General features: G+C 37.0%; 1 long non-coding RNA gene across 1 annotated transcript in view; it reads right to left on the bottom strand.

The window, feature by feature from the left end:
• Positions 1-24,480, bottom strand: part of LOC146994241 (uncharacterized) — a 97,724-nt gene extending 73,244 nt beyond the window's left edge. Inside the window, exon 1 of the long non-coding RNA XR_015044093.1 lies at positions 24,247-24,480. This is a non-coding gene — a long non-coding RNA (uncharacterized LOC146994241). The remainder of the gene's footprint in view (positions 1-24,246) is intronic.
• Between the last annotated feature and the right edge of the window lie 1,019 nt (positions 24,481-25,499).

Raw genomic sequence — 25,499 nt, 5'->3', positions numbered from 1 at the left:
ATAATTCTATTCTTTAAATGATATAAATTTTGTGCATTATGAGTTTTTAATATGAACGAAATATATAAGTTAACTGTTATATAATTATTGGATTATATAACAGTTAACTTAGTCTCCGTTATATAATTATTATATAAGTTAACTGTTATATAATTATTAATACTGTTAAGTGAATCTAGCGCCAGAGTGTCGCTATGGTAAACAAATACTAGAGTGAATTTTAAAGAATGCATTTATTCTCTTGTGGTTTGTGCGCTGTCGGCGAAGTAGATTTAATTCAATCCAACAAGTTTAAATGAAATGCAAGTATCGTGAACATTGTGAGTTTAAGAGAAAATAATGAGCGGTTTGTTAAAATTTAAATCAGACGAAAGATCTTTTAATATATAGCATTTTAATACTATATAGCACAGTGTAATAGGTTCATTTTACAATACGCAACATCCACAAAAATGATCGTTACAACGCAGTTCGGTCATCCATCTTTTCTGAACAACAATCTCTCTCATTGCCATTCCGTAACAGAGAAACTTACCTCTCATGGAGTTCGATAGTGGCGCGACATTCTCCCCACCTTGAGTTTGGGGATACAAACTCAAAACAGTAATACGAGGGCCATCCAGGAAGTAGATTACGTTTCCGTCTGTGTCCGCTAGGGGCGGGGCTAGCGCGGCCATCTTGGGGTCAGAGCGTTGCGCAGCTCAGTCTGCATCTAGCCGTGCTAATGAGAGGTTCGTGCTGTGCTCCGTTCAGATACTGTGACGGTTTGAAATGTCTGCGTTAATTGAAAATCCCGCGAGCTGCGAGGTGCGCTCAGTAATAAGGTTTCTGACTGCAAAAAACTGTAAACCGATAGAAATCTATCGGCAGCTTCGTGAAGTGTATGGGGACAACATTATCACTGAAGGTGGAGTGCGTCAGTGGGTCATAAGATTTCAAAATGGCCGAACCAATGTTCACGACGAAGATCGAAGTGGGAGACCCAGCATAGTGACCGCCGAACTTCTCGAAAAAGTCGATGCTAAAGTCCGTGAAAATCGAAATTTCACAATAACGGAACTTTCTTTGAGTTTTCCACAAATTTCGCGAAGTTTGTTGCACGAAATCATCAGCGAAAAACTTGGTTACCACAAGTTTTGTGCAAGATGGATTCCAAAAATCTTGACAGAGGACCACAAAAATCAGCGAATGGCTGCAGCGTTGAACTTTTTGGACGCTTACCATAAGGATGGTGACTCTTTACTCGATCGCATCGTTACTGGTGACGAAACATGGGTGAAACATGTGAACTGTGAAACGAAATTGCAATCAATGCAGTGGGGGCACACAAGTTCTCCCCAAAAACCCAAGAGATGCATGCAAACAATGTCGGCAAGGAAGATGATGGCGACTGTTTTTTGGGACAGAAAAGGTGTAATTTTGGTGGACTTCCTGGAAAGAGGCACTACAATAAACTCTCAAAGGTATTGCCAAACTCTCCAAAAACTCAGAAGAGCAATTCAAAACAAGCGCAGAGGAATGTTGAGCTCTAAGATCTTGTTGATTCACGACAACGCCCGGCCCCACACGGCAAATGTCACTCGTAAAGTTCTTGAATCTTTTAAGTGGGAGTTGTTTCCTCATCCGCCGTACAGTCCCGACCTGGCACCGAGCGACTTCCACCTATTCCCAGCAATGAAGAAGTGGCTGGCTATGCAGCGTTTTGATGACGACGCACAGCTGCAAGAAGAGGTAACGAAGTGGTTGAAGGCGCAGGCGGCCGAATTTTTCGACGAAGGAATTTCCAAGCTCGTACATCGCTACGATAAATGCCTTAATTTGTATGGTGACTATGTAGAAAAGTAGTATTTGAGTGTGGCTTTCATTTGTATATAATAAAATTTGTTTCCTATACTTTGTTTATTTTTTTATTCCAAAACGTAATCTACTTTCTGGATAGCCCTCGTATAATGATAATACATACATACAATTTTGAGATAACAATAACGTACATAATAATAATAGAAATATTTCAAAATATTAGAATGCAAATTGAAATCAATATTTTAGAGTTCAAACGCAGAAAGTTCAAAAGTTTGTTTAGAAGTTTATAAATCCAGTCTTTTAACTGGTTTTATTTTTTGTCCTGAGCGAGACACGCGAACAGTTTCATTAGAGTCAGTATTAAGCTCAGGTTTTTCAGCTATCACTTCCGGAACCTTCTGAGGTTCCGATACGACTTGCTCGTAATTTGGGGTCAATTCCAAAGGGTACAGTCGTTGGATTGGTCTTAATATGTTTCCCTTTTCAGTTCGCAGTTTCACAAGTCTGATGATTCCATCTTTTCCTGGAAAGAGTTCCAGTACTCTCCCTAGCAGCCAATGGAGCCTTTTTTTATCATCTGTACCAATTAACACTATGTCACCTACATTTATTTTATCTTCTCTTTTGTTAACTGAAGAATGAAGGAAACCCAGATACTCCCTTTTAAACCTTCGTTTTAGATTTTCACGAACCTTTTGAATATGTCTCCATCTCAAAACAATATTAGTCTTTTCAATTTGATCCAAATCAGGAACATCATTTAATGGAATGTCCTGAAGAAACATGGGGGTGGTCAAGGACTTCAGATCTTGTTCCTCGGATATGTAAGTTAACGGTCTGCTGTTCATGATAGATTCGCATTCACAAACGAGAGTCTGCAATTCCTCGTAAGACAAACAGGAGCGTCCAAGATTTTTTTCTCAAAAGATCTTTCAAAATCCCAATCAAGCGTTCCCAGAAGCCTCCCCACCATGGAGAGGAGGGTGGGTTAAACTTCCAACGAATTTCGTTGACTCTAAATTCACTTTCAATTGTAGTCCATTCTAATTGTTTCAGAGCATTATTTAGTCCTGTAAAATTAGTACCATTGTCTGAATACATCACAGAAATTCGTCCTCTTCTGGCTATAAACCTACGCATAGCTTGGATGAAGTTATTGGTACTCAGTGAAGGTATTAGCTCAAGATGGACAGCTCTAAATACGGCGCAAGTAAAAAGTACTATCCACACCTTTTGTTTACATTTAGTCAACAGAGGTCCAGCTATATCTACACCTGATACTTGAAAAACTGCTGCTACTTCTGTTCGGTCTTTTGGAAGAGGCGGAAAAGGTACCTCAAGATGTTTTACCTTTTGCCTTTTACATGTTAAGCATTCTTTGATAACACTCCGGACAGTTCTTTTCCCTTTCACTATCCAAAATCTTTCCCGTAAAATAGTCAGTAGAGTTAATGTCCCAGCATGCTTGTTAGCAATATGTTCTTGGGCTATAAATCTTCTCACTGCCAGGTGTTTCGATGGTAGAATTATTGGAGAAATAAAATCTTCGATTCTTCCTCATTTATCAATCTGGACTTCAATCGTAAAATTCCTTCTTCATCTTCAAATATTAGAAGACCTTTCAAATTTTTTCGTGTTTCTTCATTAGAGTAAGATTCCTTTTGTATTACACGGAAAATAGTCCTTTGTGCATTTAACAATTCTTCATTTTGAAGTTCCTTACATTTTCTTAAGTCCTTGGCCTTTGGTTGAAAACGCAGTATCCAAGCCATAACCCTAATCATCTTTGAAAATCTAGAGAATCTTCTGGCTAACTGTAATGGAATTGACTCTAGCTCTGTGTTACTAGCAGAGATGACTGACTGTCGTTTCTCTATCTCTACTTCTTTTTCGTTAATATTTAGAGCTGACTTTGGCCACTGCTCCTTCGGATTCTTCAACCAGGCTGTCCCTTGCCACCACTTGCGTTTCTGAAGTTTTGTCAAGAGGTCCACAACCTCTTGACAAAATGTCTGCTGGATTCTGGTCAGTTGAAATATGGAACCAATCTTCCGAAATTGTCAATTTTCTAATTTCACTTATTCTGTTTGTAACGAATACCGACCACTGTTCTCGACGAGTTATCCACACAAGAACTGTGGAAGAATCTGTCCAAAAGTAAGTCTTGATGTTGGGAAGTTTTAGAGCTTGCTTCACAGAACTAAACAGCCTAGCACCTATGGTAGCAGCCATTAGTTCAAGTCGTGGTATAGTAATAGTCTTCGTTGGAGTTATCCGTGATTTGGCTTGAAGTAATTGAACAGTCACTGAACCCATACTGGATTCACTTCTTAAGAAAATACATGCCGCATAAGCTGTCTTGCTGGCATCGACAAAAGTATGGATACTTAAATTGGATTCCTTCATCACACCTAACTATCTTGGAATTTTTATATTTTTGAGGTATTTCAGTTGTTTTCCCCATTTAAAAAAATTCTTCTTTATTTCATCATTCACTTCATCATCCCATGATTCTTTGCTCTTCCAAGCGGCCTGCAGCAAAATCTTAGGCTGAATCATAGCAGGTGCAAGGAAACTTATGGGATCAAATACTCGACTAACTAGTGAAAGCATTTTCCTTTTAGTTACTTTTTCTCTTTCATCAAATTTCAAAAATTCGGTGTCTATTTCTAAGGTATCTAAATCATTGTCCCAAACCAGTCCTAATACCGGTGATGTTTTACATTCTGAAAATGCAGGAATGCCAGAACTTTCCCATCCTCTGAGATCAAACATTCCTTCTTTCATTACATTAGTTGCAGACTCGATGAATATTTCTAGTTCGCCATTATTTTGTACACTAGTTACGCAATTATCGACATAAAAACTATCTTGTAATTTTTTAAGAAATTCTTCAGAGTATTTTTCTTTCCACGTTTCTTTGGATAAATGATGGTCAATAACCGCCATCAGCAAAAATGGACTACAAGTAATGCCAAATACCACACGGGTGTGACGAAATGTCTTCACTCTACCATCATCACCATACCAAAGAAATCGTAAAAAATCTCGATCTCTTTCATTTAGAGATATCTGTAAAAAAGCTCTTCTGATGTCTGAAATCACACCAATTTCATGTAAGCGAAATCTTGCTAGAATATACGGAATAGTTTCAATCAAATTAATTCCAGTCTCTAAGCAATCATTTAGAGATGGCTGATTAGAAAGCTTTGCCGAAGCATCAAAAACGGGTCTAATTTTCATGGAAGATAGTGAGGACGTTTCCTTAATGACTGGACGATGTGGGAGGTAATGAACAACGGGTAAAGACAACTCCTTTTGGGGAACTTCTTCAATCACTCCTTCCTGCAGCCATTCATTAAACACTTCATGATACCTTTCACGATATCCGATTTTTTCCAACTTCTTCGTAGTATATTCGAGTCTTTTCAAAGATAGGTCATAATTGTCAGGTAAGACTGCATGCTCAATCTTCCAAGGCATATCAACTTCGTATCTACCATTTTCTAATTGACGAACTGTTTCTTGGAAATGAACCATAATAGCTCTTCTTGACTCTTCTTTAGTTTTTTGTTCAACAGGATCTCGGATACCCAATAATTCTAAGTCCCAGAACGATGAAATAGGAAGGTCTTCTTGAGATAACATAGAAACTATAGTCATATTTACATTGTGCTGATGTTCGGATTGAGGTACTTTACCCATCAAAGTCCAACCCAATTTTGTTTCTATAGCCACTAAACCTGTTCTTAGTTCTTCTCGTTTGCCAGTAAATAACTTCCCTGCAACGTCTGCCCCTAACAGTACTTCAATAGGGCCTGGATTCCCTTGGGTATCAGTTAAGCGTATTCCTTTATTTCCTAATTCGCGAATCCAAGAACCGTATCTTATGCTTGAAATATCATTACAAATAACATCATGGTCTACAGCATCTAATTTACACGAATATTTACCATCAAGGCTACTCAAATAAATCTTGTAACATTTATGTTTATAAATTTCAGTTTTCGTTCCACCAAATAAAGAGTGACTAAATTCTTCCTCCCATTGCAAGTCAAAACCCATTTCTTCTGTGGTAGACTTTAAAACATAAGTTTTTGAGCTACCCGTATCAATCATTAATCTAACATTACGCCTTTTATTCTTACCCTCTATGTTTACAACTAGGGTCTGAAGGAAAACTTCATTCGTAGCACACGAATGCAAAGAATCGATTTTTTTCTCTTTTTTCTCATCATTTTCCTGGTTATGCATTTCCCTAATTTATTACATTCAAGACTAGGACAAAAAAATTTCAAATGCCTTTTTGAACAAATCTGACACTTAACACTTGATCGACATTGGTTACTGAGGTGACCTTTAACCAAACATATTCTGCATAAACCTTTCTTTTTTACCGCAGACTTTTTTCATCTAACGGAATATAAAACGCCTTTTTACAATTACGCGTTTCATGATCTTTTAAACAAATCGAACAAGAAGGTATTGCTTCATGATTCATCAAATCCGACGCGGAAGGAATATTTTGGCTAGTTGCCAAGTGCTTACGATCAGACTTAGAAAAAATATCCGCTCTGCTTAATTTTATTTTTTCTTCTGACTGGACTTCGCTTTTCAGAAATTCAATTATTGCATCAAGACTCGAAATGTTTCGTTCAGATTCAGTAATTTTTCGTTGTCTTTCAAACGATCGCAATACGTGAATAGGAATAGCACTTTCCACAAGAGGATATAAAATTGTTCCACACTGATCAGTCGTTACACCAAGACTGATCAGGGCTCTAATTTGTGTTGAAAGTTTGTTATACAAACTACTCAAAGAATCCTGCTTCTTTTCGCTGCGTTATCCAAAACAAGTTTTATTAACTCTCGAACATAAAAATCAATTAAAAGTTCTTTACGGCCATATCTCTCAGTAAGGCTTTCTATAGCCAAAGGATAATTTTCGTTCGTCACCGGAAAAGATTCTACAATATCTCTAGCTTCTGATTTAATTTTTGTTGACTGTATCATTCCTTCCAGTTGCAGTGCAGCAGCGGTAAGGGTAGGTTGTCTGTCGACGTTACTCTTTTCCACCTGCGAGTTGCACCTGCGTGTTCTACCCGTACTTGGATGACGTGTTTTCCCGCCTCGGTGTTGGAGATCGTCTGCGTTTTCGCTTTGTGGTTGCTTATTTTGTGCCACTAATCGCTCATCACTGAATTGTTGGATTTCGATCCTTCGATTTTTTACTGTTTTGGATTGTTACTCTTTAGCTTTGACTATCAGTGCTGAAGACAAGGGCCTTGTGAAGTCCCGCCGGCTCATCCAGAACATCTTCGTGTGGGTCTGGTTCCGGAGCGCCGGACTTCATTAATTTGCTTATGAATGATGGAACCATTTTTGAAAGTTTTTGCGGCTACCTTTGAGGAGCTGAGAATTAAGAAACAAAATAGAAATCTTTCTATCAAAGAAGACAAAGAATTTGATCTACTTCAAAAAGTGTATGATGCCTTAATTACTGCTCACAAAGAAATTGAAGAGTCATTAGAACATCAAGAAGAAACTCCTTCTACACCTACAGAAAGTGAATGGAAAATTGTCAAAAGAAAACGTATGAAAGGCTCACCTAATATGCCAAATAAAGACAATTCAAATGAAATTCCTTTCGAACAAGAAATAGTTCAGGTAACGAAACTGAACAAAAACCCAAAGGAGATCGTAGTGTGGGTAAAAGGAAAAAGGGTCATTTTCGTCCCATTAATCCTTCTCAGCTCAAACCAGTTGTTACTCCTTCCATTAATAGTCAAGAATCAATGGACACTAGTCCTGTTGTTCCAAATGACTCTCAGATAAATGAAGAAATACAAAACGATCAAAACAAAAAAGGCAAAGCGCCACCTGCCATTTATATAAATGATAAAAAAATTTGATTGGAAAGAACTAAAAGCGTTATTTGCAGAACATAAATTATCAGACAAATCTAATTACACAGGTTGCATTCAAAAAGAAGGCTTTAAAATTAAAGTCTCTCATGTAAACATTCATACAGAAATGACAAGTGTTCTGAACAAAAAGGAAATTAAATATCACTCCTTTCTCTTGCCTGATGAGAAGAATCATAAAGTAGTCTTCCGTCATCTTACAATGGACACAGATCCTGATGAAATCAAAGAAGAACTTTTAAGCAAAAATTACGAAGTGATAAGTGTCAGTCAACTCTCTCGTAGATTTAAAGGAGAAGTTAAAAAATTTCCACTTTTTCTTATCACTCTGAAGAAAAATGAAAAATCTAAAGCAATTTCTAAAGAAACCAAAATTTGTGGATTACATATCAAAGTCGAACCATATAAAGGACGCTCTGGCCCAGTCCAGTGCTTCCGATGTCAAGGATTTCACCATTCACAAGCTGCTTGCCACAATGACTTTAGATGTGTTAAATGTGGTGATAACCATGACTCAAGAACCTGTCAAAAAGACAAGAATGCACCTGCTAAATGTGCAAATTGTGGTCTAGACCACACAGCTTCATTTAAAGGTTGTGAAAAGTTTTCGAAGCAAGCTAAAAAAGAACAAATCAAATCATATGCTGATAGGTTTATTATCAATAAGTCTTTTGCTGAAGCCATCAAAGCTAATAACAATCCTTCTCCAAATCTTACTGCAGAAGCAAAAAAGATATTTGATGACCTTAATACTCTAGTCACCTTCCTGAAAAACTCAGGAATACAACTCCTTGCGCAAAACATCCGTCAAAATGCCACTAATACAATATCAGATGAAACTAATTCTGACCAGCATATTCAATAAGTCAGATTCGCTTAAACTTTGCTATTGGAATGCTGCTGGCATTGTTAACAAAATTGATGAACTTTCGGACTTTTTTATAAAATATAACATAGATATTGGCATGATCTCTGAAACACATGTTGTTCCTGCCGATAGACTGTATATTGCTAATTATCGCACATACAGAGGTGATAGACTTTCACAAAGAAGAGGAGGAGCTGCAATTTTTGTTAAAAACTCTCTGCAATCCTGTCTTGTCTCGACAAACTCTGCTTCTGGATTCGAAAGTGTGACTGTTGCTGTTATACTCCCACAATTTGGTACCATCCATTTTACGGCTATTTATAATCCACCACGAAACCCACTTTCTGAAAATATGTTAAAAAACTTACTTCCTGAAGATCAGCAAGTTATTATTGCCGGAGACATGAATGCTAAGCACCTCGAATGGGGATGTCGTCGTTCTAACACCAATGGACGTATTATGCATAATTTTATCTGCAATCATCCTGTCGCATTACATGTACCTTCTGAAGCCACTTATCGTCCTGCCTCTCCAAATCTCTCGGACATCTTGGATATTATCCTTACAAATACTTCTATCCCTATTTCCTTGGAAGTCAAGGCAGAACTTACATCTGATCATGTACCTGTCATTGCTTCTCTTGGTGTTTCTAAAGAAGACCCTCCTATTACCAGAAATAATACTGACTGGATTACTTTTCACAATATCTTAATCAAACATCCTCCTATTTTCACTTCACTTTCTACCAAACAGGATATCGATCTTGCCATTAAAATCTTCACTGACAGTATACTGAAAGCTTTCAGAGATGCTACAGTTACCATTCAATTAACTAACAATAATATTCCACTTCCTCGCAGTATCAGAGACATTATCAAAGAAAGAAACCGATTGCTGAAGCTTTGGCACCGTAACTGGGACCCTGCCCTTAAAAGAGAAATCAATATTTTTAATAGAAGAATCAAAAAGCTTATCACTGATTTTAAAAAGGAAACAACAGAAGATTTTTATATCTAAACTTAATATTAATGATGGTTCTCTGTGGAAGTATCTTCAAAATCTTAAAAGAAGTAGTATTAATAATAGACCTATTCATACGGATACTAAAATTGCCTACTCACTTAAAGATAAAGTCGATATTTTCGCTGAATACCTGGAAAAGCAGTTTACTCCTAATATGGAGCCCATGAATCAGACCTTTAAAGATGTTCTCGAAAACTATGTGTATTCCTGACTTCATTCTTCTTCGGCTCATAACATCCCAAGGCTTACTTCTCCTATGGCAATTACTAATATTATTAAATATCTCAACATCAAAAAAGCTCCTGGAAGTGATCAAATTACAAATAAAATGCTTCGTAACTTACCTAGAACTCTTATCAGTAAATTCGCTAGTATTCTCAACGCTTGTCTTACTCTCGACTATTTCCCTGATCCTTGGAAGCAAGCCAAGATCTTTCTTCTTCCCAAACCGGGTAAAGATGTGACCAAGCCTGATGGTTATCGTCCTATCAGTTTGTTATCCAGCCTTGGTAAAATTTATGAAAGACTTATTCTCACTAGATTGGAACCTTTTCTTCACTTGCTACCTAATGATCAGTACGGATTCAGAAAAAACCTCAGTACTACTCGACAACTAGTAAGAATTGTAGAATTTGTGGGATCTGCATTCCATAACAAGCAAAGTGTTGCGCTGCTTATGCTGGACGTGGCAAAAGCCTTTGACCGCGTCTGGCATGAGGGGCTCGTCTTCAAGCTTATCAACTTGGGACTTACTAGAGAGCTCATTCTTCTGATCTTCTCCTTTTTGCAGAACCGCACTTTCTTCGTCGCTCAAGGAAATGAAAAATCCAATTCAAGACCTATGCGATCCAGCGTCCCACAACGAAGTATTCTCGGTCCAGTACTATATCTTTTCTACATATCAGATTTTCCTCACCCTGGTTTGGACAATTACTCTCTGTTAGCATGTTATGCCGACGATACGGCGATTGCAATTAAATCCATTCAAGCTAATCATGCAATAGACAAAATGCAAAATTACCTCTATGCCGTAGAAGACTGGTGCACAAATTGGCGAGTAAAAATCAATGCTAGCAAGTCACAACTTTTAATTCTTAGCAAAACTAAGAAAAACATTGCTTTTAAAGACCTCTACCTTTTTCAGGAAGCTGTTCCTCTGGTCACAAAGGCCAAATACTTAGGAATTATTTTGAACCAAAGGTTCACATGGTCTAATCACACTAATAGTGTCAAGAGCAAAGCCATGGGCATAATATGCAGATTTTTCCCGGTCATTGGAAAATATTCAAATCTTAGCTTGCGTACCAAAAAACATATATGTACCACTTGCATTCGACCGATACTTTGTTATGCTGCTCCTGCTTGGAACACGGTCACTCAAACTCAACTGCATCAATTACAAGTAGTGGAAAACAAATTTCTGCGCATTATTACTGATTCACACTATCTTATCCGCAATAAACTTTTACACAGAGACTTAAAACTTCAGACGATTCCAGATTACATCAGAAGATCTAATGAAAAATTCTTCAACAAAGCTGTGCAATGTGACTTTGTTAATTACTCCCAAGTCTTTAATTATGAAATTCTCTTCGAAGATAGAAGCGTCAGACCCCTTGCAGCTCACACCTTCATGGGAGGAGATGACAACTTTTTCACTTAGATCCTCAATTGTTAGCTATTTATACTTCCAATGCATCTGATTTTGATTGAAGTTCTTCTGTAGCTTCGTTGAATAATTGTATTCAAATTGTGTTGTATAGTTGTTTTGTATTGTGTTGTATTTAGCACTACTGATTGATGTTATTTAATTGTATTTGAATTTGTCATTGGAACTATTGCTGTAGTGTATCTTCTCGTATTGTTGTCATTGATTTCCATTGTCTTGGGTCCTCCTTGAAAGCTATGATCGCTCGTCACATTTTGCGAACTTGTCCGATTGGATTGTCTTGCTCCTTTTGGTACTTCTCTTCTTCCCCTTATCTCCGTTTTCTCATCTGAGATTTTCTCCACGTCCGGATTTATTTATGTCATGTGCCCTTGGGCTTTAATTCTGGAACCGGCAACATTGCTCTTCGCAATAGCTCGGTCAATTATAGAGTCTAAGTCTAAGACTGTATCATTCGCATTCGGAGCGGGGACTTGGTGGATGAAGGTTCACCGTCGGAGATTGTGCCTGCCTCTCAGATCCGGTTAAGGCCAGTTTACATCTCTCAGAGCCGCTCGTAGCGAGTCGCTCGTCCGTGCGTTTCGAACCGAGTGAACGGACTTGTACTCTGATAGATTGTTTACACCAATCAGAGTGGACTGACAACTCGCCTCCGTTTGTTTACGAAATGGATACCGACGAGGCAGCTGCAGGAAAGAATATGCATTGAACATACATAGATGTTCTTTGGCTGCAGTGCTTGAAGTCTGGGAAGCAGTTTCAAACGAATTAATTTCTGCTCTTGCGAGGGGACAAAAAAAAAAAAAAAAAAAAAAAAAAAAAAGGAAATGGGTACGTGACTGGGTAGCTTGCCGCGATGAATTAGGAGTATCAAATGAACTATTAAATGAATTTCGGACGAGAATGTCCAAAGTTACAAAAACGTTATTGCATATCAGATAGAAGAATTTAAACGAAACTCAGTTTGAGAGAAGTTATTTAGTCAACTGTGGTTACTGAAATTCAAATTAACGAAGTTTTTCTACTATATACAACTGTTTATTTAAATCTAATTAATCATTTACAAAATAATGTAAAAGTAATAATGTGTTTGATTATTTATTAATAGAGAGAATATATTTATTCATCCAGAATCCACAGAATCAATAGCTCTCTGTGCATGTAATTAATTATGCAGAGTTCTGACTGAAACTGTGTTATTTCTAGAGAAGAATGCAAAATTAACACATAAAATATTTATTCAAAGCAACGGCAAAAGTAAAATGTATAATATCTACCTAATTATTCAGAAAATCTTAAATAAATAAGGAGCAAAAACTTAGGAGCATTGCATATATTACCACAGGTAAAAGAATATGTATATTATGACATAGTTCCAACAGGAAGATATTTATCTCAAATTCTTACTTTTGGATCCTACTTAAATTGTGTTTCTGGACAACACACAAAGTGATATCAACAAAATTAATAATGGTTAAATATAGTGATTATATTTTACTTTTAAAATGCTAAAACGGATAGTTTAAGAAGATTAGAATTCATCTAGCATAATTTTTAATACACCTTCAGTACACTCACACATCCAAGCTGAACATGTTTCACATCCAAGCTGAATTGTAACGAATTATAGCCCAGAATGCTTTTATACAAAGCAAGAATTTTAAATATCCACAATAAAACAGATCTATTTATTTTTTTCATAATTCCATTTTTATTTTAGTTTATAATATCATATATTTATTGCATCATCATGTAGGATGCTTGTAGAAAAACGAATATAAGCTCACATAATTATAGAAGTATGCAACATCTTAATGAAGCAGTGAAGTGTTCCCTAAAACACTTCATAAGATGCGTATGCATTAAAAAGTGCCATGGTTTGGCTATCGCTTTACATCTCGGCATTATAGAACTCACTGTCACGACGTCCCTGCGAACGCTGCTCGGACTAAATGCCCGGATAGATTTTTCAACAGGTTCAAAGTAGAAACGGAAGCGCTGACTCATCTCCCCTACGTTTCTACTCCGTCGAAGTGAGCGTTTACACTGTCAAAGTAATCGTAACGAGCGACTCGCTCCGAGCCGCTCTGACAGGTGTAAACTGACCTTTAGCAAGTACGTCCGTCTCGTGTGGTTTCCCTGTGAGACCACGTGCTCATACGAATCTGATTGCATCAGAATTTTTCAATGCTATTTTGCGGTTGGTATTATTTGTGAAACGCTTATATGTTTTCACTATTTTACTTGTTTATTTTATTTTAGGATTATTTCGCAAAATTTTAATTTTCACCACCACGTGTCTTGCCAAAATTGCCTGATTGCTAGTATTGCGACTAATACATGCCATATTGCTTATCATTTAGATTTATTGCGCGTTTGAATATTTAATCGGATAATTTAAATATTTTGCGCGTTTGATTTTGGTTTATTGGATCGGACAACACACGTAGTTACCCCCAAGCTCTCACATCAGGTGATTGTCAGGGGCCTCGTGTGTTCTTCGCCTGCACATCCGTCTGTGGAGAAGGCTATCGGGCCAGGCTCCATCCCGGGGTGCAGAACTCCATTTTTATGGGCGCTAGATTTTGGATTTTTTGCGTTTATTTCTGCGTAGCGGACCATGGAGAGGCTCGTGGAAATTTACACAAATCAGATTAAGGAGTTGGATAAAATCAGAGACAAAAATGATGGAAAACTATCAGACATTGAAAAAACATTTTACAATTTTCTGCTTAGCTCCCTTGAGATTGTAAATGCTTTGAAAGAACAAAATAATAGCGTCATTGATAAAACACATACACCTAACACTGGTAAAAACTTTAATGAAAACAGCAGGGCCAGAAGTCCAATAAAACTGCATGATGATCCAATCAACAGTACTGAGGGAAAAGTACTTGATCAAGATACAAGTTCGGATGAGGAACCAATTAAACGCCGCAGAGGCGACCAGACCGTGAGAACAAAAATTCACAAACCAATTGCTAAAAAAGTGAAAGTCAGTACGCACACACAAATAATCTCACCGATCATTACGGCTAATCAAGTTAGTAATAGCACGAATGATCATACGCCGATTAATAGTGTGCAAACACAAGCAGAACATAATCAGGATAACGAAACAGATAATAATATGGATACCAACGTTAGCGAAACAGAAAATCAGGATAACACAAATAATCAGACGATAACAAATAATGAACGTACTGAAAGTAATACGCAAAATTCAGAGAATAATACGCAAAGAAAACTCCCACCACTAATTCTTAAGGAAAATGTCATGACTTGGGGAAATACCAAAAAAGTATTTCATACCAAAAAATTCTCATTTATTGGACAAAACCTGAGGAATGATGGCATAAAGGTCATTGCTGGAGATGCTGAAAGTTATAGAGGCATGGTTAAAGTACTCAAAGAGCTCAAAGTTGAGCACCACTCCTACATACTGCCTCAAGATAAAAACTTAAAAGTGGTCATAAATGGACTCACTACTACTTCTGACATAGAGGAAGTTAAAACTGAACTAGAGGAATTGAATTACAAAATTATTGAAATTAAACAAATGTCACGACGACGAGGGGGGGGGAGTCATTCCACTCCCATTATTTCTTGTTACACTGCCTAAAACTGACGATTCGAAAAGAATCTATAATGAATACAAATTATGCGATATGAAAATTAAAGTAGTGGAGTATAAAGCCAGACAGGGGCCCATACAGTGTTTTCGCTGTCAGGGCTTCAACCACACCCAAGCCGGATGCAATTATGCTCCGAAATGTGTCCGATGTGGCGGAGGCCATTCAATTAAAGAATGCCATGACAGAAAAAATCCTGATAAGCCCCTAGTCTGTCCGAACTGCGGGGGACCTCACATATCTAGCTTTAAGGGTTATGAAAACTATCCCAAGAACAATAATAGCACAAGTAACTCTGTGAAAAACAAAACATTCTCAAACCGTATAATAGAAGGTAAAAGTTATGCACAAGCCATATCATCAGGACTATATTCGGAAACTATCAATGAAGCAAAAACAGTTTTTGCTAATCAAGCAGAGCTAGTAAAAATCATTAAAGGCGCTGGCTTCTTACAATTAACACAACAAACAAATCAGACTATTCAAACCAGTCCAGAAACTACCAAAACACAGACTTTAGATCATGGGTCAATACAGAAATAGTCGGGCCCCTATTCAGTTCATGACCTGGAACGCACATAGAGTCCAGAATAGAATTACAGAACTTCATAACATTTTACTTGTGTATGATATTGACGTTGCAGTCCTCACAGAAACGTTTGCGACTCCCTGTTACAATATGAATATCGCAAACTATAGATGTTATAGATGCGACAGATTAAGTCATAGAGGTGGTGGAGCTGCGATTTTTGTGAAAAACACCCTACAATCTTGCCTCATCAGCGAAGATCGTGATAACGGATATGAAGCAGTTACTGCCTCAGTTTTACTCCCATTTTATGGAGTTGTCTATTTTATCGCAATGTATAATGCACCGAACAATGTACTAGATATTGACAAATTAGCTGAACTTCTCCCAAATAATAAACATATCATCCTGGCTGGAGATCTGAACTCAAAACATACTGAATGGGGCTGTCGAAGAACCAACAATAATGGCGAAGTCCTAATCGAGTTTATCAATAACTATCCTATTTATTTCTACGCACCTGCAGTCTATACATACCTCCCAGATAAGAGGAGACATTCTAGACATTGTGCTCACAAATACCGACATTCCAATGTATTTGGATGTTAAAGTTGAACTAACCTCCGACCACCTGCCGGTTATTGCTATTTTGGGCACTAATAAATGCGAAGAAAACAAGTTTAAAAATATCACATACTGGCAGCAATATTACACACAACTGTTAGAGAACCCTCCAATCATTAGCTCACTTAAGAATAAAGAGGACATTGATAATGCGATTGAAATTCTCAACAATAGTATCCTCAGTGCATACAACACTGCTACCAAGAAAATTCCAATTGATAAAGACAATTTCCGATTACCCAGAGAAATTAGAGATATGATTAAACAGAGAAACTGATTGAGAAAGAGGTGGCATATCTCTTGGGACCCAGGGGTCAAGAAAGAACTTAACAAACTTAATAATAAAATCAGTTGCAAGATTCGGAAACATCGGGATGAGGTCTGGAATAATAAAATTGAGAGTTTTAATGAATCTGGAAATGATTTCTGGTCTTTCGCAAGAAACCTTAGGCGCAAGACCCCTTGCAATAAACCAATTTATAGTAACAACAGAATCGCACTTACATACAAGGAAAAGGCCGCCCTTATGGCAGAGCACTTGGAACAACAATTCGTACCGAATCAAGACCCTTGTAACCCTCTTTTCTCATTTAATACTAGGCAATTTATCAATGACTGGCTTGAAGGACCAGGGGCCAAAAATCGCACCGAATATACATCCCCGACCGAGGTTAGAAACATTATCAGAAATCTGAAAAACCGGAAAGCACCTGGTTATGATGAAATAACGAATGTTGCAATTAAAAATATGCCACTTAACACTGTCACAAGATATGTTAGCATTCTCAATGCCTGCCTGGAAAATAACTACTTTCCCGAAAAATGGAAAAAGGCCAAAGTCATTCTTCTACCAAAGCCGGGAAAAGATGCCACCAAACCGGAGGGATACCGTCCGATTAGTCTACTTCCAGGACTAGGTAAGATTTTCGAACGGGTCATCTATAAAAGAATTGAGGATACGGATAAGCTCCCAATGGAAAAATCTGGTTTCCGTAAAAATCTCTCAACGACAAAACAACTTGTTCGTCAGTGCGAATTCATTGGATCTGCTTTATTCATGCATCAAAGTGTCGCCTTACTCATGCTAGACCTGGCGAAAGCTTTCGACCGCGTCTGGCATGAGGGGCTCATTTTCAAGCTCATCACACTTGATTTCAGTAGAGACCTCATCTTACTTATCAACTCTTTCATACGGAACCGCAAATTCTTTGTAAATTTTGGATATGAACTCTCTGAGACCAAATATCTGAAAGCCGGTGTTGCTCAAGGCTCTATTCTTGGCCCTATTTTATATCTTTTTTATGTTTATGATTTACCCAATAGTGCCGACCTCAATACTTACCTCGGATGTTATGCTAATGACACCGCCCTTGCCGTGAAGTCACATAGTCAAAAGCATGCACTGATAAAACTTCAAGAAAAAATTCCAGCCATAGAGGAATGGTGCTCTAAATGGAGAATTGCGATTAACGGACAAAAATCCCAGTTGATAATCATCGGCAAAAAACATTCCAGAATCCCTTTTGACAGAAAAATTAATATCTTTAATGAAGAAGTACCACTTGTTAAGAAGGCTACTTATCTTGGGGTAGTTTTAAATCACAGATTTACCTGGAAAGACCACATTCACAAAATTAAATGGAAGACCTCTTATACTATCAAAATTCTCCTCCCACTAATAGGTAAAAACTCCAGACTTGATCTTAAAAGGAAAAGACACATCTATGCAGCAATTATCAGACCAATTTTTTGTTACGCATCCCCTGTCTGGGCGACTTACACTCAAAGTGACATGAAAAAACTCCAAGTAACGCAAAAAAAACTTCTCAGAATTATTACTAATGCGCACTTTTATGTTTCGAATGAGACCTTACACAGAGACCTACGTATAGACAGAGTTGAAGAGTTCCTTCATAAAGCTAATCGAAAATTCTTTGAAAAGGCAAAAAAATGTTCACATATGAAACAGTTCAAAGTATTCGATTACCAGATCTTTGCAGAGGACGCACGTATTCGACCACTCGCAGGCTTCACCACTCGAGACTCGAATTTCCCTACGTAACTTTATCACGAGTGCAACGTCGCTGTAAATATGTATATAGACTTATTTTGCCGTATTTTATTTATGTACTCATTTTCATTTTATTTGCATGTATTTTATTATTCTAATAAATTGTATTGTACCATCTTATTTGTGTAACTTTATTATGACATGTACCTATCATGAACAACAGAACAAGTCTGATTTTCACCCCGTCTTCGCTTCTCCTGGTCCTGGGCTTCGTCTGCGTGTTTCTCTAGACTTGTGACGTCATGCTGTCACCCCTTCTTCGCACTACTGATGCCTCCTTTCAATCGTCATTGCTTACTACCGTCATGCGCCCTTCGGGCCTATGTGTTATGAGCCGGAAACGTTGCGTAAAAACAGCAATATGCCGGCAATATTGATGATGACTGTATCATATTGCTCTAAGAGACTAGGTCGGATTTTTGCTGAGCGGGGGAGAGCAGTTTTCAACAGCGATTCCTGACTCATCGTACGACTTGACTTTGGGTAAGATCTTTCTTTTGTTGTCTCAGTATGCATTGCCAGGCCAACAATAGCTAGCAGCAGCAGATAGCAAAAATTGTGAGCAGCAAATTTTAACATGGCAACACAAGCTGAACCATATGATCCCCTGATTGTTAAATTCCTAACGCAGATACGAGAGGATAATAAAGGAGTAGTAACCCCTGAATTGGTTGAACTTTACAGGGATAAAATTCGCAATGAACTTGAAATTCTACAAGAAGCAAATTTACCGGAAAATCCAAAATTTATTGAATTAGCAAATACGCTAAAACTATTCAATGATTTCTTAAAACAAAATATCTTCAACTTTAACGAAATGTCGCAGGAAATAAATATCCTAAACTCAAAAGAAGAAATTACAATTCCACCAAAAAAATGACGCCGCTAGGAAATTAAAAAGAACCGCCAGCGGAAAATTCCGAAAAAAGAAATTGACAGACTCGGAAGGATTATCCCCCCCGGAAAACTCATAAAAGAAGTAATTCGGTTGAGGAAATAAACTACCCCGAACAAAACAATAAATTTGAAAACCTAAATAACGAGGTAAACATGGATGCAGAGACTGCAAACGAAGCCACATTTGAGTTACCGAAAAAAGTTGCGGGACACATCCCCCCAATAGTTCTAGCTGATTTCCAAGGAAACTGGGATAAGCTCAAAGACGAAATTGAGGAACTAGGTGTAAAGAATTACACAGGAAACCTCAGAGATGGACGACTCACTATACGTGTTTTTGATGGAAAGCACTATAGATTAGTCACAAAATTTTTGAAGGCGCGTGGGGTTCCCTTCCACACATATCAGATGAATTCTAAAAAACCGATCAAATCAGTTATAAAAGGACTGCCAGCAACTACTAACATTGAACTTCTTCAGCAGGAGATACAAAATTTAGGCATCCCAACTCTAAAAATAAAACAAATCACCGCAGTACGGGAAGGGGAAAAAATTAATCTACCAGTTTTTGTTGTTGAGGTACAAAGAAACGAGACTGGTAAGAGAATATTCGAATTGAAAAAATTACGTGGATTAGACATCACTATAACAAATTATAAATCGAGGCCAGGTCCCGTACAATGTCATAAGTGCCAAAGGTACGGCCACACCAGGGACTTGTGTCACTATACTCCCAGATGCCTAAAATGCGCCCAGACACATGAAACTTACTTATGCAAGTCTACAAAAGGAAAAGATCCACCAATTTGCGTCCTTTGCGGACTAGATCATGTGTCGTCTTACCGCGGTTGTTGTAAAAATCCGGAGAACATTAAAAGAAAAATAGAAGAGGAAAAAATTCGAAAAGAAACTAAAAAGAACGCAAAACGAAAAGAATTTAAATTAAAGTCAGAAGACTTTCCGAAACTACCAAGTAAAAACTCGCAGGAAATCTCTAACACGCCCTCTTGGGCAAACACCAATCAGAACGAACCTAACTTCTTCGAATGGATTAAAAAACAATTCACTCAAATTAAAGATTTTTTTTTAAGAAATTCAAGGCTGCAAAAACAATAATGGAGAAATTAAAAGTCGGTATGACTGCATTTAAATACTTCACAAACCTCAACTATGAATTCTAGGCCTCAAAACTATAAATCCCAAATTTGATTGCAACTACAACAAGTTTTCTCAAAGTCTCGTACTTTAATGCCAACGGCATTCTCAAACAAAAAGATGAATTGATCAATTACCTTATTTCTCACGACATTGATGTGATGATGATTAACGAAACCCACTTAATTCCCAGTAATAGATTTAGAATCCCAGGATATAGCACTATCAGGACGGACAGACAACATAACAGAGGAGGCGACACCGCGATACTCATCAAAAACCATATTAAGAATACCAAATTCGATGTTCATAACACCGGAAATATTGAAAACACGACAGCTCTCATTTACACGGTTTTCAATGAACCCTTTCTGTTCATTTCGGTGTACAATCCTCCAAGCAACACTCTCAGCAACAAAGATCTGAATGCCTTAACAAGTTTTAGATACCCCACAGTTATTGCGGGTGATCTTAACGCAAAACATACAAATTGGAATTGCCGTTCAAACAATAGAAATGGTAATATCTTGAACAACTATGCAAACAACTCTGATATTCGAATTATAGCCCCAGACATCCCAACAAGATATGACGGAAGAACATCTATTTTGGATATAGTTATCCTCAAAAATATCAACACCGTCCCACATCTGCAAGTCATCGAACAACTCACTTCTGATCACTATCCGATTAAATTTGACTTTTACGGGTTTTACCCACCGCTGATCAAACCAAGAGTACAAGTTAATTAGGTTATTTATAAAAATGAACTAATTAAAGTTTCATGCAACAATTGGATAAATAATCCCGAAGATATTGAAAAAGAAATCAGTAAGCTTAACAAGAATATTCAAAATGCTATTTCCACAGCTACCTATACCATTAAAAACAATATCGCGCAGAAGCTCCCTCAGAATATTCTCAATCTAATAAAAGAAAGAAACAGGTATAGAAAACGCTGGCAGCTTACACGCTGTCCGAGAATTAAAGCTCATGTAAATTATCTAAACAGGAAAATCTCTCAGGAAATAATTAATTTCCGCTCGAATAACTGGGACTCCCTTATGGAAAACATGGATTTACAGCCACACCTAGTTTGGAAAATTGCTAGGTCACTCCGCACTTCAAGAATAAATCAGCTGTACCCCGTAAACTATGAAGGCCAACTTAAAAGCTCGGAAGAAGAAATTGCAGAGGCTATGGCTTCGAACTTAGAAAAAGTCTACGAAAAGCACACAGAAGAAAATGCAGAGTTTGAATACACAATAAACAAAACGGTCGAAGAAATTCTCTTAAAAAGAAACTCTAATTTTGTAAACTTCACCTCGACTACGGAAATTAAAAATATAATCAAAAACCTCAAAAAGAAAAAGGCGAAAGGCTACGATAAGATTAATAATGAAGCTCTACAAGCCCTCCCTAATAATTGTATCATCATTCTCAGAAATCCTTTCAACGCATGCATTAGACTGGCATATTTTCCCCAACAGTGGAAACACTCAATCGTCATAATGCTTATCAAACCAGGAAAAAACCCGAAGGAAATTACTTCTTACCGTCCGATAAGCTTATTACCAGCAATCAGCAAAGTTTTCGAGAGGATAATAAGTGAAAGGCTTACTCCTTACATTGCACAAATAAACGATATTGATAAACAACAATTCGGATTTAAAGAAGGACATTCAACCACCCATCAAATCTTAAATTTGGTAGAATTCATCGCAGGAGAATTTCATTAAAAAAAAATGGAGTTGCTGCATGCTACCTCGATTTAGAAAAAGCTTTCGGTCGAGTGTGGCATGCAGGACTAATTTACAAATTAGCCAGATTCTCGCTACCAAGTAGTTTTCTTAAACTCCTCATTTCTTACCTGGAAGAAAGATCTTTTCAAGTAAGATGTGGAGATACTTTGTCATCTACGAAAAATATTCAAAGAGGGTTACCTCAAGGTTCTGTTTTATCTCCGAGAAATTTTAATATATATGTTTACGACATGCCCAACCCAGAAAATTCTAAAGTACTTAAATACGCAGACGATACTGTCATCTTAACTAATTCACTCAACCCACAGCACGCAATTGATAAGCTAAAGCAGCAAGTGCAAATTATAGAAAATTGGTGTAAGACCTGGAAAATAATGTTAAATCCTGCAAAATGTTGCATAGTTCTGTACAGAAGGTACAAAAAATTCTTCCCTGTGGAAATTGATATTCGAATTAACAACGTTCCCATCCCAACTGCAAATTCGTACAAATATCTGGGCGTTCACATAGATAATCAGCTCACGTTCAAAGAACATATTGACTACGTCACAAATAAAGCAAATGCCGCATTTATGGCAATTTATGGTTTAATAGGGCGAAATTCCAAACTGAACTTAAGCACGAAACGCACACTTTATCTGACCCTCATACGCTCAATTTTACTGTATGCCGTCCCGACCTGGGCTACTGCAAGTAAAACAAGCCGGAAGAAAATCAGCATTCTGCAAAATAAAAGTTTTGCGGTCAATAACAAATGCTTCATGGTTTGTGAGAAACACAATAATATACGAAGATTTAAAAATCCCGGAAATTCAAGATCAAATTCTCATCACGGCGCATAACTTCTTTAATAGTATAAACAATTCTTAAAACGAAGCCATCAAAAATCTTGTTAACTACAACCCTACAATTGAAAGTAAAGTCAAACGATCACGCTCCATTCATCATAATTCGAAATGGTGAATGTGTATATAGTGTAAATATTTTCTAGTTTCTTTTTATTATTTCATATTGAATTTGTAAAAATTTTTTGCACGTTATTAGACTATATAACGAATGGACTTTGTGCAAATGTTTAACTTGTGTTTTTGTGAATCGTTCGACTTCATGGAAAACTTCAATTCCAAGCTTTCAATTGGACCATGTGATTTCCCGCCCCTTTTACAATTACCGAAAGATACAGAAAATTCTAAGATATATGCTCAACCGAAATTTATTTTCCTACCAAAAGTGCACTGCCTCAGTACTTACATTGTATTTAATTAGAACTTAATTTACAAAATTTCGTTTAATCATCAAAGAAATTGATTTTATGCTCATGCAAATTCCTACCAATGAAGAAGCAATGCTAGATCACGTGATTCTCGTTCTCCTCTCTCGTATCTGCTGCTAAGTTAGGAACCAAAGACGATATGCTTCCAGCACCTACTCAAACAATTTCCACGAAGAAAAGTCTTGAAAGAAAAATTAGTAGATTTTGGATTGAATCCAACTCTTGCTTTCCTGAATGACTTGCCACTCAGACCACTTTCGCCTTCGGGCGCGGTGCTCATGCACTTTTAATGTTTTTTAAAATTTACGAAAGGCCATAGGCACACTAGAGATATTAGTAAAAACTCTTAGTAGTTGACACTATAAATGAAACTGAATATTCAAGATTCAAGACTGTATTAAATAATGGAATTTGTCTGTATTCGTTAAGTTATTATTTTCATGTATGTTGTTTAAACTGATTCCAAAACGTAAGCTAATTTTTTAAATCACCTGCGAACTTATAAAGTTCTACTTTCGGTAGGCGTTGGCACAAAGTTTTACATGTATTTTCATCAGTAACTAATTTCTGACTACTCTCTGACGATGTATTTTGGATTTCGTTTAATTTACTCTTAATATTATCGAGAAATCTTTCCGATTTTAACTGTATCCTAACAGTTTTCTCTCGATAGTCCTCTGTTATTTCAAATTCTGTTTCGAATTCTTTATCATCAGTTATAGTATCTAAATAAGCACTGTGCGTCAATTCTAATGTTTCTGCCTTTTTCTTGAACAAATAAAAACACATTTCTGCTTCTTCATAATCAACATTATCATCATTTAAAAGTTCATCTAGTCTTTTATATGCTTTAGTAAAAGCTGAACGTTGCGCAGTTTTGTTTCTTTTCATCACTTCCATTTTGTCATAAAAGTTTAAAATATTCAAATAAAAATTAGGCAAGAAAAGTATTTTAAACTTCAGTAAAACAATAATCAATAACTTCAAAACGGAAGTATAAGGTAATCAACTTACCCTATCTATTCTTTCATCCAACATGTTTCCAACAAACAAGCCCACCCGGGGGCGCCAGAAATATCGTGAACATTGTGAGTTTAAGAGAAAATAATGAGCGGTTTGTTAAAATTTAAATCAGACGAAAGATCTTTTAATATATAGCATTTTAATACTATTTAGCACAGTGTAATAGGTTCATTTTACAATACGCAACATCCACAAAAATGATCGTTACAACGCAGTTCGATCATCCATCTTTTCTGAACAGCAATCTCTCTCGTTGCCATTCCGTAACAGAGAAACTTACCTCTCATGTTCGATAGTGGCGCGACAGCAAGAAAAATTACGTATAATTTAATATTCCAATACAAAGACGTCATGTGGTGTACACATCAGATTTTTTATTTTAAGTATTAGTAATTTTTATTATTTAAATTTAGCGAGTTCCTTGCGCTTGATACTTGCTGCAAAGAAATTTTATGTCAGATTCCAATTTAGATAACTTGAGTCTCAAGTCTCCCGGTTTCATTATATCCAACCGATTTCTTTTCTTTTTCTTTTTTTTTTTTTTTTTTAGCTGCAAATCATTTGTGGCTCTAAATCAGTAAAATATGAAGATGGAAGTGGTAACTGTGTGTGTGTGTGTGTGATTATGGCAAAGCCTCGAGGGCTATCTGCCTAAGGGGAGGGATGCCTTCGTGGAGGACTTTCTAAGGGAAACTGGCTCGTATCCACGAAAACGCCCATGCAGCCAGCCCGTTCGCGGAATTCGAACCTCGCACCGAACTACCAGTGTTCAGCGACTTTACCGATCGGCCGCTGGTGGGCCCTGGAAGCGGTAACAATAGTTCTGTTGCAAATTTTGTTGCGTTTGGATATCTGATTCTGGTTTCTTCACAAAGCTATGTCATCGCTCCTTTTATATTAAATAAAGTTTTAATTGACTCATCATTTTGCATTTCTGCGAGTTCTTCTTTTTACTGCATATTTGAAATGTCAGCCAATTCAATTAGCATTGGCTGCATCATCCAAGTTGGAAAATCAATTTGTTTTAAGTTATAAAATGTTTTAAATCAGCCGATAAAATTTTCAGATGATGGACAATAACAATATAGCGGTAGTCACGTCACATTTTTGGAGCCAATGAGACTTTTCAAACTTTTTGTGGTAAATAGTATATGCTTGACATAATTTAACAAAGATAATTAAACCAAATATCTTCCTTTTGCATCATAAGTTTTATTTGCTCCTTGAAGTTGTTTATTTAATAT

This window comes from Stegodyphus dumicola, chromosome 11, assembly GCF_044657685.1.
Source record: "Stegodyphus dumicola isolate Sdum_Otavi_A_Nest chromosome 11, ASM4465768v1".
In the NCBI taxonomy this organism is placed as follows: Eukaryota; Metazoa; Arthropoda; class Arachnida; order Araneae; family Eresidae; genus Stegodyphus; species Stegodyphus dumicola.
Note: the sequence above shows the minus strand (reverse complement) of the source record. Positions and strands in the feature narration are given on the sequence as shown.